Below are 12,771 nucleotides of genomic sequence, written 5' to 3' on the forward strand. Positions count from 1 at the left end.
AAGCTGCGGGACAGAAGGTCAAGCTGCGGGACAGAAGGTCAAGCTGCGGGACAGAAGGTCAAGCTGCGGGACAGAAGGTCAAGCTGCGGGACAGAAGGTCAAGCTGCGGGACAGAAGGTCAAGCTGCGGGACAGAAGGTCAAGCTGCGGGACAGAAGGTCAAGCTGCGGGACAGAAGGTCAAGCTGCGGGACAGAAGGTCAAGCTGCGGGACAGAAGGTCAAGCTGCGGGACAGAAGGTCAAGCTGCGGGACAGAAGGTCAAGCTGCGGGACAGAAGGTCAAGCTGCGGGACAGAAGGTCAAGCTGCGGGACAGAAGGTCAAGCTGCGGGACAGAAGGTCAAGCTGCGGGACAGAAGGTCAAGCTGCGGGACAGAAGGTCAAGCTGCGGGACAGAAGGTCAAGCTGCGGGACAGAAGGTCAAGCTGCGGGACAGAAGGTCAAGCTGCGGGACAGAAGGTCAAGCTGCGGGACAGAAGGTCAAGCTGCGGGACAGAAGGTCAAGCTGCGGGACAGAAGGTCAAGCTGCGGGACAGAAGGTCAAGCTGCGGGACAGAAGGTCAAGCTGCGGGACAGAAGGTCAAGCTGCGGGACAGAAGGTCAAGCTGCGGGACAGAAGGTCAAGCTGCGGGACAGAAGGTCAAGCTGCGGGACAGAAGGTCAAGCTGCGGGACAGAAGGTCAAGCTGCGGGACAGAAGGTCAAGCTGCGGGACAGAAGGTCAAGCTGCGGGACAGAAGGTCAAGCTGCGGGACAGAAGGTCAAGCTGCGGGACAGAAGGTCAAGCTGCGGGACAGAAGGTCAAGCTGCGGGACAGAAGGTCAAGCTGCGGGACAGAAGGTCAAGCTGCGGGACAGAAGGTCAAGCTGCGGGACAGAAGGTCAAGCTGCGGGACAGAAGGTCAAGCTGCGGGACAGAAGGTCAAGCTGCGGGACAGAAGGTCAAGCTGCGGGACAGAAGGTCAAGCTGCGGGACAGAAGGTCAAGCTGCGGGACAGAAGGTCAAGCTGCGGGACAGAAGGTCAAGCTGCGGGACAGAAGGTCAAGCTGCGGGACAGAAGGTCAAGCTGCGGGACAGAAGGTCAAGCTGCGGGACAGAAGGTCAAGCTGCGGGACAGAAGGTCAAGCTGCGGGACAGAAGGTCAAGCTGCGGGACAGAAGGTCAAGCTGCGGGACAGAAGGTCAAGCTGCGGGACAGAAGGTCAAGCTGCGGGACAGAAGGTCAAGCTGCGGGACAGAAGGTCAAGCTGCGGGACAGAAGGTCAAGCTGCGGGACAGAAGGTCAAGCTGCGGGACAGAAGGTCAAGCTGCGGGACAGAAGGTCAAGCTGCGGGACAGAAGGTCAAGCTGCGGGACAGAAGGTCAAGCTGCGGGACAGAAGGTCAAGCTGCGGGACAGAAGGTCAAGCTGCGGGACAGAAGGTCAAGCTGCGGGACAGAAGGTCAAGCTGCGGGACAGAAGGTCAAGCTGCGGGACAGAAGGTCAAGCTGCGGGACAGAAGGTCAAGCTGCGGGACAGAAGGTCAAGCTGCGGGACAGAAGGTCAAGCTGCGGGACAGAAGGTCAAGCTGCGGGACAGAAGGTCAAGCTGCGGGACAGAAGGTCAAGCTGCGGGACAGAAGGTCAAGCTGCGGGACAGAAGGTCAAGCTGCGGGACAGAAGGTCAAGCTGCGGGACAGAAGGTCAAGCTGCGGGACAGAAGGTCAAGCTGCGGGACAGAAGGTCAAGCTGCGGGACAGAAGGTCAAGCTGCGGGACAGAAGGTCAAGCTGCGGGACAGAAGGTCAAGCTGCGGGACAGAAGGTCAAGCTGCGGGACAGAAGGTCAAGCTGCGGGACAGAAGGTCAAGCTGCGGGACAGAAGGTCAAGCTGCGGGACAGAAGGTCAAGCTGCGGGACAGAAGGTCAAGCTGCGGGACAGAAGGTCAAGCTGCGGGACAGAAGGTCAAGCTGCGGGACAGAAGGTCAAGCTGCGGGACAGAAGGTCAAGCTGCGGGACAGAAGGTCAAGCTGCGGGACAGAAGGTCAAGCTGCGGGACAGAAGGTCAAGCTGCGGGACAGAAGGTCAAGCTGCGGGACAGAAGGTCAAGCTGCGGGACAGAAGGTCAAGCTGCGGGACAGAAGGTCAAGCTGCGGGACAGAAGGTCAAGCTGCGGGACAGAAGGTCAAGCTGCGGGACAGAAGGTCAAGCTGCGGGACAGAAGGTCAAGCTGCGGGACAGAAGGTCAAGCTGCGGGACAGAAGGTCAAGCTGCGGGACAGAAGGTCAAGCTGCGGGACAGAAGGTCAAGCTGCGGGACAGAAGGTCAAGCTGCGGGACAGAAGGTCAAGCTGCGGGACAGAAGGTCAAGCTGCGGGACAGAAGGTCAAGCTGCGGGACAGAAGGTCAAGCTGCGGGACAGAAGGTCAAGCTGCGGGACAGAAGGTCAAGCTGCGGGACAGAAGGTCAAGCTGCGGGACAGAAGGTCAAGCTGCGGGACAGAAGGTCAAGCTGCGGGACAGAAGGTCAAGCTGCGGGACAGAAGGTCAAGCTGCGGGACAGAAGGTCAAGCTGCGGGACAGAAGGTCAAGCTGCGGGACAGAAGGTCAAGCTGCGGGACAGAAGGTCAAGCTGCGGGACAGAAGGTCAAGCTGCGGGAAAGAAGGTCAAGCTGCGGGAAAGAAGGTCAAGCTGCGGGAAAGAAGGTCAAGCTGCGGGAAAGAAGGTCAAGCTGCGGGAAAGAAGGTCAAGCTGCGGGAAAGAAGGTCAAGCTGCGGGAAAGAAGGTCAAGCTGCGGGAAAGAAGGTCAAGCTGCGGGAAAGAAGGTCAAGCTGCGGGAAAGAAGGTCAAGCTGCGGGAAAGAAGGTCAAGCTGCGGGAAAGAAGGTCAAGCTGCGGGAAAGAAGGTCAAGCTGCGGGAAAGAAGGTCAAGCTGCGGGAAAGAAGGTCAAGCTGCGGGAAAGAAGGTCAAGCTGCGGGAAAGAAGGTCAAGCTGCGGGAAAGAAGGTCAAGCTGCGGGAAAGAAGGTCAAGCTGCGGGAAAGAAGGTCAAGCTGCGGGAAAGAAGGTCAAGCTGCGGGAAAGAAGGTCAAGCTGCGGGAAAGAAGGTCAAGCTGCGGGAAAGAAGGTCAAGCTACGGGAAAGAAGGTCAAGCTACGGGAAAGAAGGTCAAGCTACGGGAAAGAAGGTCAAGCTACGGGAAAGAAGGTCAAGCTACGGGAAAGAAGGTCAAGCTACGGGAAAGAAGGTCAAGCTACGGGAAAGAAGGTCAAGCTACGGGAAAGAAGGTCAAGCTACGGGAAAGAAGGTCAAGCTATACGGGAAAGAAGGTCAAGCTACGGGAAAGAAGGTCAAGCTACGGGAAAGAAGGTCAAGCTACGGGAAAGAAGGTCAAGCTACGGGAAAGAAGGTCAAGCTACGGGAAAGAAGGTCAAGCTACGGGAAAGAAGGTCAAGCTACGGGTAAGAAGGTCAAGCTACGGGTAAGAAGGTCAAGCTACGGGTAAGAAGGTCAAGCTACGGGTAAGAAGGTCAAGCTACGGGTAAGAAGGTCAAGCTACGGGTAAGAAGGTCAAGCTACGGGTAAGAAGGTCAAGCTACGGGTAAGAAGGTCAAGCTACGGGTAAGAAGGTCAAGCTACGGGTAAGAAGGTCAAGCTACGGGTAAGAAGGTCAAGCTACGGGTAAGAAGGTCAAGCTACGGGTAAGAAGGTCAAGCTACGGGTAAGAAGGTCAAGCTACGGGTAAGAAGGTCAAGCTACGGGTAAGAAGGTCAAGCTACGGGTCAGAAGGTCAAGCTGCGGGACAGAAGGTCAAGCTGCGGGACAGAAGGTCAAGCTGCGGGACAGAAGGTCAAGCTGCGGGACAGAAGGTCAAGCTGCGGGACAGAAGGTCAAGCTGCGGGACAGAAGGTCAAGCTGCGGGACAGAAGGTCAAGCTGCGGGACAGAAGGTCAAGCTGCGGGACAGAAGGTCAAGCTGCGGGAAAGAAGGTCAAGCTGCGGGAAAGAAGGTCAAGCTGCGGGAAAGAAGGTCAAGCTGCGGGAAAGAAGGTCAAGCTGCAGGAAAGAAGGTCAAGCTGCGGGAAAGAAGGTCAAGCTGCGGGAAAGAAGGTCAAGCTGCGGGAAAGAAGGTCAAGCTGCGGGAAAGAAGGTCAAGCTGCGGGAAAGAAGGTCAAGCTGCGGGAAAGAAGGTCAAGCTGCGGGAAAGAAGGTCAAGCTACGGGAAAGAAGGTCAAGCTACGGGAAAGAAGGTCAAGCTACGGGAAAGAAGGTCAAGCTACGGGAAAGAAGGTCAAGCTACGGGAAAGAAGGTCAAGCTACGGGAAAGAAGGTCAAGCTACGGGAAAGAAGGTCAAGCTACGGGAAAGAAGGTCAAGCTACGGGAAAGAAGGTCAAGCTACGGGAAAGAAGGTCAAGCTACGGGAAAGAAGGTCAAGCTACGGGAAAGAAGGTCAAGCTACGGGAAAGAAGGTCAAGCTACGGGAAAGAAGGTCAAGCTACGGGAAAGAAGGTCAAGCTACGGGAAAGAAGGTCAAGCTACGGGAAAGAAGGTCAAGCTACGGGAAAGAAGGTCAAGCTACGGGAAAGAAGGTCAAGCTACGGGAAAGAAGGTCAAGCTACGGGAAAGAAGGTCAAGCTACGGGAAAGAAGGTCAAGCTACGGGAAAGAAGGTCAAGCTACGGGTAAGAAGGTCAAGCTACGGGTAAGAAGGTCAAGCTACGGGTAAGAAGGTCAAGCTACGGGTAAGAAGGTCAAGCTACGGGTAAGAAGGTCAAGCTACGGGTAAGAAGGTCAAGCTACGGGTAAGAAGGTCAAGCTACGGGTAAGAAGGTCAAGCTACGGGTAAGAAGGTCAAGCTACGGGTAAGAAGGTCAAGCTACGGGTAAGAAGGTCAAGCTACGGGTAAGAAGGTCAAGCTACGGGTAAGAAGGTCAAGCTACGGGTAAGAAGGTCAAGCTACGGGTAAGAAGGTCAAGCTACGGGTAAGAAGGTCAAGCTACGGGTAAGAAGGTCAAGCTACGGGTAAGAAGGTCAAGCTACGGGTAAGAAGGTCAAGCTACGGGTAAGAAGGTCAAGCTACGGGTAAGAAGGTCAAGCTACGGGTAAGAAGGTCAAGCTACGGGTAAGAAGGTCAAGCTACGGGTAAGAAGGTCAAGCTACGGGTAAGAAGGTCAAGCTACGGGTAAGAAGGTCAAGTTACGGGTAAGAAGGTCAAGTTACGGGTAAGAAGGTCAAGTTACGGGTAAGAAGGTCAAGTTACGGGTAAGAAGGTGGACTTGAAAAATCAAACAAGAATCATCAGATGAACAGTGGCAATAGTTCATAGCCCTTAACAGAAATTGATCCTAATTAGAAAAAGGAATTCAATGAAAAGTATGAAGATCATGGATAATGCCATGTTGAAAACTAGGACAAAGTGGTTAACTCAAATCCTTTCCAGCATTTTTTTGGATTGTACAACATGGACTATTGAGTATTTGATACAAAGAGGCTAGTAATGAAAGGCATAAGGATTGAAATGTTTATTTTTAGGACCCAGAAGGGAAAGGCAAAAAAATCCAAGTTGATTAATAGCAAACTTGGATGCAATGACAAAACAAGTTTCTATGATATAGACACAGGAAGATAGTGATTCTCTAGAGAATTAGGCCAGTGAATAATAAACAGGAAATAATACCAGCACGTTAATAAATTTTCCTCCACATCTTCACTATGAGGATACTGCAAGCGTCTTGAAGATAAAGATGTGCCAAATTCAAATAGCATAGGAACTTGTAAAAATCCAATCATAAAGTATTAGAGAAATTTGCAGAGCTAAAGGCAGACAAATTGGTATGACCCAATGGCCTGCACCCAAGGATGTTAAAGGTAGATTTAAAAACCTGCATACAAGTCTTGTTAACAACGAAAATCTAATTTCATTCCATCTTCCATTTCATACACAAACATCATACAATCTCATCCAACTTTATAGCAGCAAACATTGATCTATTACACTTACTCTTCACCCATTAGAATGGACAGCAAATACAATTCCAACTGACACAAACATTTCAAGTTATTTTTATAGTTCAAGATGCCCGATACATGAACATAGAAATGAGTGGAAACATTTTCTTCAGAATTAAAAGATTTACTTGACCAAAATAAAGCAAATGGAAAGTTGACTGATCCTTGGCCAGGGTGAAAAGATCACCCACGTGTTAAAACTAGGATATCATTCTACTGCCCAATCAAAGAGGCTCCAGCAGAAAACAGCTGCATACTAAACATAGGGCCATACACAAAAGAAATCCGTTTACTATGAAAATGTTACGCAAATCACTTTTTGGAAATACCATGAGTCAAGCAGCTTTCTGTATTAACAGATAAAGACAATTCGGTGATCCAAAATAAAAATCTTGTTGGATCTGGTTTCTTCCATGTAGAAGATTGGAAGAGCAGATCCAAATATTCTCAATTTATGGCAGACAGGAAATGAATATTTTTCTTGCATCTGTACAGTGCATTGCACCAAATTCAAGTCCCTCAAACAACCTTGAATCCCTAGAAATGGGTTCCAAACAATGACAGCTAAAGTAATACCAACAGGTGTCGTATGGCTTAACAATATTACAAGTTGTTACACTCAGTTTATCAGCTGTTCACTTCATTTACTCAACCTTAATAACCTTTCTAGAAACAAAGACTGCAAAGGTGATTTTAAAAAGCCACGTAAGATTTTACATCGGAGAAACAGATTCCTGATCCTTGTGCAAACAAAAGAGTTCAACAAGTCAGGGCAGGCAATAACTTTGTCGAGACCTCGGATTTTATCTGGTCGCTGCTCTCATTTCCTGTCCCAAGTTTTCGATTCGACGGCAGAGACAGCTGCACAATGACGAAAAAACACGAGGCGTGGACCAGAGACCCAGAGGGAGGGAGAGAGAACACAGGCCCTAGGCCGCAGCAACACATGGCTGCCACAGGCTGTTCTAACACCTCTTTTCCCCCCCACCCCCAATCAAACCCACCCTCGATGCCACGACACCCACGTTTATGGTAGGCAGCTCTCGCCGCCTCCCTCTGGGCAGTTTCAACAGGGATAAACCGGTCCCCTTTCAAACGTGCAGGTAACAGCAACGGACGCCGGGCGCGGCACAAGGCCAGCGGGCAGACAGGCAGGCGCCCGGCCGCCCATCCGTCAGTCCCCAGCGCCATTCCGCGGCCCGCCCTCACACTCGCCACCCCCCCCCCCCCAAACCCACCCGAACCCACCCGAGCAGTTATAACTTCCAGCCGGTACCTCACGAACGATCAGCTGGCGAAACGGAGCCCGACTCGGAGGGACTCACCGAAATAAATACAGCTGTGAAATCCAGTGACCAACTAAAGGAGTTGACTCACGAGATCCTGAAGGGAGAGCCTCCGGGCACTGCGCATGCACCGTCTTTGTATGGCGAGGACGATTCCACTCGTCCCACAGCGCGGGGGTGGGGGGGGAGTGGAGGCCGCTGATGCCGTGAGTGGAAGCCTGGCAGACTGGACAACAGAGCGATGAGGTGAGAAGTACAACCGGAACACAGCAAATTTCGGGGATTTGATCAAAATCACGCGTATTTATTTTAGTAAAAAGATTTTTAATCGGAAGTGAATCTGCTCGCGCTTGAATTGCGACTATTTATTTATTTTTGTTCCGCCTTTTGATTTCAGGCATTGAGCGCCGCCTTGAGCTGGCTGACGTCATCACGCAACCTGACTGTTGACGTGAACACACGGCGGGAGGAGGGCGGGGGAGAAAAAAAAATGCTGTGCCGGGGCCGTCAGTGAAGGATGGATTCGTTAGCTTATTTGCCACAGACGTGAGTGCAGTGGACAGATGGTGAAAGGGTGGGGTGTTGGGGCGGGAAGGTTTGTGTGTCTGTGGACGTGCCTGTCTCTAGGTGCGCGCGCGGCGGCACAGGCTTCTTCTGGCGCCGACCCTGTACGTCGGCGAGTGTGTATCTATGTTTGTGTCTTGGACGCGATGGAAAAGGGGGTCGGTTAAGCAAGGCTGCAGACTTGTGGACTCTGTCGAGGGCTAGCAAAAGATGCAACAGGATCTAGATCTGGGCGGGATGTGTAGTGGTTAATGCAACACTCTAGCACCAGTGACTTGGGCTTAAAAATGTTCCTGTCAGTCACGAGTTTGCACATTCTCCTCCTGTCTGTGGGAATTGACTCTAGGGTGCTCCAGTTTCCTTCCACAGTCCAAAAATGTGGTGCCAGCAAGTTCATTGAACGTATGGCTCATGGGCTAGAAGCACCTGTTTCCATGCTGTATCTCTAAATTAAATTTCTATTTTTATTAAATATTAGAAGAGAAATGACTGATGGAATTTAATCTGAACCGTTGCAGTTTGGAGCGGTAAATGTAAGGCGAGGGTATACAGTTAATGGTAAAAGTATTGATGAGCAGAGGGCTCTGGGGGGGGGGGGGTGTTGAGGTCTCTAACTCCTTGAAAGTGGATAGAATGGTAAAGAAGGTGTGTGGCCTGCTGCTTTCATTGGGTGTGACACTGAGTACAAGAGTAAGGAAGTCATGTTGCTGTAAGATACAACTTTTGTTAGGCTGCTGTTGGAATTCTGTGTGTCCTTGTAGTTGCCCCATTACAGGAAGTATGTGGAGGCTTTAAACAATGGTGCAGAAGAGGTTTACCTGAACCTAAATTTAACCTGCTGGAGAAACTCAGCAAGATGAGTGCCAGCTGAGGGCTCTTTCACTGATGAGTCAAACATTGTCTGTGTGGAATAGCTCAGCCATGATCTAGTAAATCCAGACAACCCGAGAATCCGATCTCTCAAACTTTTTATTTAAATTTACTGAGCTTTTGCGTGTAAATGCCACAGATGCACAGTGGCAATTGGTGACCATGTTTAATTGATCATTTGTATACTGTATTTTTCTTAAAATAATTTTTAAACATAATTTCAAGCATTAAGTGCTCCTTTTGTAGTGAAAACATTTTATGTTTACATTTTTGTCAAGAGTTGACTTTATTTTTCTTTAAAACTGCTTGTTTTGCTAAATGAAGCATACTGTATTTGCTGATGAATAAACTATTAAAATTTACCTGTTCATCTCTTCGTTATTCTTCTTTAAATTTGAATTTTAAAATTACTGCCTGATAATCCAGAAAATCTGGACTGACCCAATGCCTGAGCAGTTTGGATGTTAGGACTTTCACTCTGTCAGAATCCATGATTTCGGTATCTGTGCTGAAGAGTGTTGTTTGTCTTTTGGTACACTATGGACCTTGTGCCATTTCGGGTTGAACGTCCTTTGGTATTATTTTCTCTTTCAAGGATGTAACATTCATTGGGGATATTGAGAAGATGAATGATCACAATCTTTTTTCCCGGGCTAGGGAAGTCTAAAACTATAGCTTGAAGGAGAGAGGAGAAAGATTTTAAAAAGGACTTCAAGGGCTGTTTTCCACCTAGAAGGTTATGGGTAGGTGGAATGAGTTGCCAGAGGAAGTGGCTGAGGAAGGTACATTTGCAACTTTTAAAATAAACTCAGACACACAGATTCAAAAGGTTTAAATGCATATGGTCCAAGCACAGGCTAGGTTATCATCTTGGTTGGCATGGACAGGTTGAGCTGAAATGTCTGTATTGGAGCTGCACTTCTTTATGATTCTAAGAGTGTTAATTATTCCCAGGCACTTGTTTATTTCAAAATCACAGCTCTAAAGTTTGCTTGATCTTATTCAGCACTGGTGACCCCTCCACCCTATTGACAGTGACTCCACCTGAAATTTACTTCTGACTATGGAGACACAAGAGGCTGCAGATGCTGCAATCTGAAGCCAATTGAAAACAAACTGCTGGAAGTACCCAATGGGTCAGGCAGCATCAGTGGAGGCAAAAGGGGCAATTGTATTTTTGTGTCCACACCATGTGTCAGTTCATCAGCTGTCTGCCTCCACAAATGTTGTGTCACTTGGTTGAGTTTCTCTTGTAGTTTGGGGGCTTTTTTTACTACTTCTGACTATAATTGGTGGGTTGCAGTGATCAGTGTGTGAAAGCACGTGACATGCAAGTCTACCCTTTCACCTTGGTGGGCACCTTCCTGGGTGTCAGCATATCTGAAGATTTATCCTGTGGCCATATTGCTGATGCAATCATAAAGAAGGCTCGCCGGCAGCTATATTTTGTTAGGAGTTTGAAGAGATTTGGTTTGTCACCAAAGACTTGCAAATTTCTACATGTGTACTGTGGAGATTATTTTGACAGGCTGCATCACTCTGTGGTATGGAGGTGCCAATGTGCAGGATAAGGAGAGGAAACTAAAGGTTGCAAATTTGGCCTTCACTCCACAAGGACATCTACAAGAGACAGTGTCTCAGGAAAGTAACCTTTATCAAGGAGTCTCACCACCCAGGCCATAGTCTCTTCTCACTGCTACTATCAGGAAGGAGGTACAGGAGTCTGAAGACAAACACATTACAGAAGGAGACAATGAACCCATAGTCATTACCTAATTTTTATTTTTGTGGTAATTATTTATTTTCTTGTTCTTATTGAATTTTGCACTTGTAATGAATAATGCTCCTGCTGCAAAACAAATTTTGTGACCCATGTTCATGACAATAAACCTGAATCTGATTCTGGTTTTACACCATTCCCTTTTTCCCTAGAATTATGCATTTTTTTAAAAAGAACTTTTATTTCTATTCTGATGAAAGTACAAATTTTACAGCTCCAAACTAATTAGTTCTGAATGACAGAATGGCAATCAGTATCAAAAAAATTCATATCATCACATGATCAGCTCACGTTACCAATTTTTGCCTTGGTTCAATGAGTGGAGCCGACACACTGAGAGATGCACCAGGCACATTGGTGACAAAAAAGAATGAAGTTGTGATAAAGAACAACTTGTGAACTAAATAACATAGAGACCTTGACAATCCCATGATCAAAAGTGCAATGTGGCCATATCTAGTTTTCAGTTCTAATGGACAAATAAAACTGCCAACTGGAAGGGGTCCCCAGAACATCATCAGGCCCAATATGTGAGTGCCAAAGATGACACCAGTCCAGATGAAGGATCTCGACCTGAGACGTCGGCGGTCCATTTCCTTGCATGGATGTTTCCTGATCTGCTGAGTTCATCCAGCAGTTCATTTCCCCCTCCCTCTCCCCCACCAAGAAAATGCACTTGCAGCCATAGATAACCAGTGGATAATTAATTGTAGATTTTCCTAAGAAGAGAGGCATGGTGTGGGATTATAAACAACACAAGAGCTGGTGGTTCTAGCTGAAAGAGTTGGGAAAGGCAAATGAATAGCGAAAAGAAAACAGCTTGTCCATGCACAAGGAAATAGGAAAGAAAATAAATATTGGAAATTTGAATATTTATTTATCAATATTTTGTATTTAACATAGAACATTGCAGCACAATACTAGCTGTTCAGCCCATGATGTTGTGCCAACCCATATATACCTACCAAAAAAAAACTAAGCCCTCCCATCCTCATGACCCTCTATTTTTCTTTCATCAATATACTAAGAGTCTCTTAAATGCCCCTGTTGTTCTAGCCTCCACCACGAATTCTAGACACCCACAACTCTATGTAAAAACAAAACTTACCCTGCCTGATGCCTCCCCTAAACTTTCTTTCCTTCACTTTGCACAGATGTTCTCTGCCGTTTACTATTCCCGCCTTGGGCAAAAGGTGCTAATTTTAGTGTATACCTTGTACATTGTATATGACAATAAACTTGTTATCATTATGAGATATCTTCTTTGGCTTGGCTTCGCGGACGAAGATTTATGGAGGGGGTAAATGTCCACGTCAGCTGCAGGCTCGTTTGTGGCTGACAAGTCCGATGCGGGACAGGCAGACATGGTTGCAGCGGTTGCAGGGGAAAATTGGTTGGTTGGGGTTGGGTGTTGGGTTTTTCCTCCTTTGTCTTTTGTCAGTGAGGTGGGCTCTGCGGTCTTCTTCAAAGGAGGTTGCTGCCCGCCGAACTGTGAGGCGTCAAGATGCACGGTTTGAGGCGATATCAGCCCACTGGCGGTGGTCAATGTGGCAGGCACCAAGAGATTTCTTAAGGCAGTCCTTGTACCTCTTCTTTGGTGCATCTCTGTCACAGTGGCCATTGGAGAGCTCGCCATATAATATGATCTTGGGAAGGCGATGGTCCTCCATTCTGGAGACGTGACCCACCCAGCGCAGCTGGATCTTCAGCAGCGTGGACTCGATGCTGTCGGCCTCTGCCATCTCGAGTACTTCGACGTTAGGGATGAAGGCGCTCCAATGAATGTTGAGGATGGAGCAGAGACAACGCTGGTGGAAGCGTTCTGGGAGCCGTAGGTGATGCCGGTAGAGGACCCATGATTCGGAGCCGAACAGGAGTGTGGGTATGACAACGGCTCTGTATACGCTTATCTTTGTGAGGTTTTTCAGTTGGTTGTTTTTCCAGACTCTTTTGTGTAGTCTTCCAAAGGCGCTATTTGCCTTGGCGAGTCTGTTGTCTATCTCGTTGTCGATCCTTGCATCTGCTATAAATGTCATTTTGATATGCTTGAGTCAGGCTTGAGTAAGTTGTCATACTGGGCTATTCCCATATGGCTGCATTTAGTCTATATCCTCCTTAGTCCTGCCTATCCACAAATTTGTGCAACAATTTGTAAGAGGAGGTCAACAAGCTAATGTTGAACTTTGTTGGAACTGTGTAGAAAGCCAAAAGAGATCAGAGTGGGAGGCTAAAGCAATTAAAAGTAGGGAGTTTAGGAACTGATCTGAATGTTCTGCATAGCGGTTACCTCTTC

The 12,771-nt window shown here is 48.4% G+C and overlaps 2 protein-coding genes across 4 annotated transcripts in view; one reads left to right on the top strand and one right to left on the bottom strand.

Moving 5' to 3' along the window:
- LOC138761714 (eIF5-mimic protein 2) overlaps positions 1 to 7,387 on the bottom strand; it is a 48,991-nt gene extending 41,604 nt beyond the window's left edge. Inside the window, exon 1 of one of the 3 annotated variants that reach the window (XM_069934320.1) lies at positions 7,304 to 7,387. The gene's annotated coding sequence lies outside the window, so the exon portion shown is untranslated. Of the gene's footprint in view, positions 1 to 7,254 lie in introns of all 3 variants that reach the window. The other 2 variants (XM_069934322.1, XM_069934321.1) reach the window with 2 other exon arrangements.
- Positions 7,388 to 7,647: 260 nt separating this feature from the next.
- als2b (alsin Rho guanine nucleotide exchange factor ALS2 b) overlaps positions 7,648 to 12,771 on the top strand; it is a 164,527-nt gene continuing 159,403 nt past the window's right edge. The window contains exon 1 of the mRNA XM_069934315.1: positions 7,648 to 7,810. The gene's annotated coding sequence lies outside the window, so the exon portion shown is untranslated. The remainder of the gene's footprint in view (positions 7,811 to 12,771) is intronic.

The sequence above is a fragment of the Narcine bancroftii genome, chromosome 4, assembly GCF_036971445.1.
Source record: "Narcine bancroftii isolate sNarBan1 chromosome 4, sNarBan1.hap1, whole genome shotgun sequence".
Lineage (NCBI taxonomy): Eukaryota > Metazoa > Chordata > Chondrichthyes > Torpediniformes > Narcinidae > Narcine > Narcine bancroftii.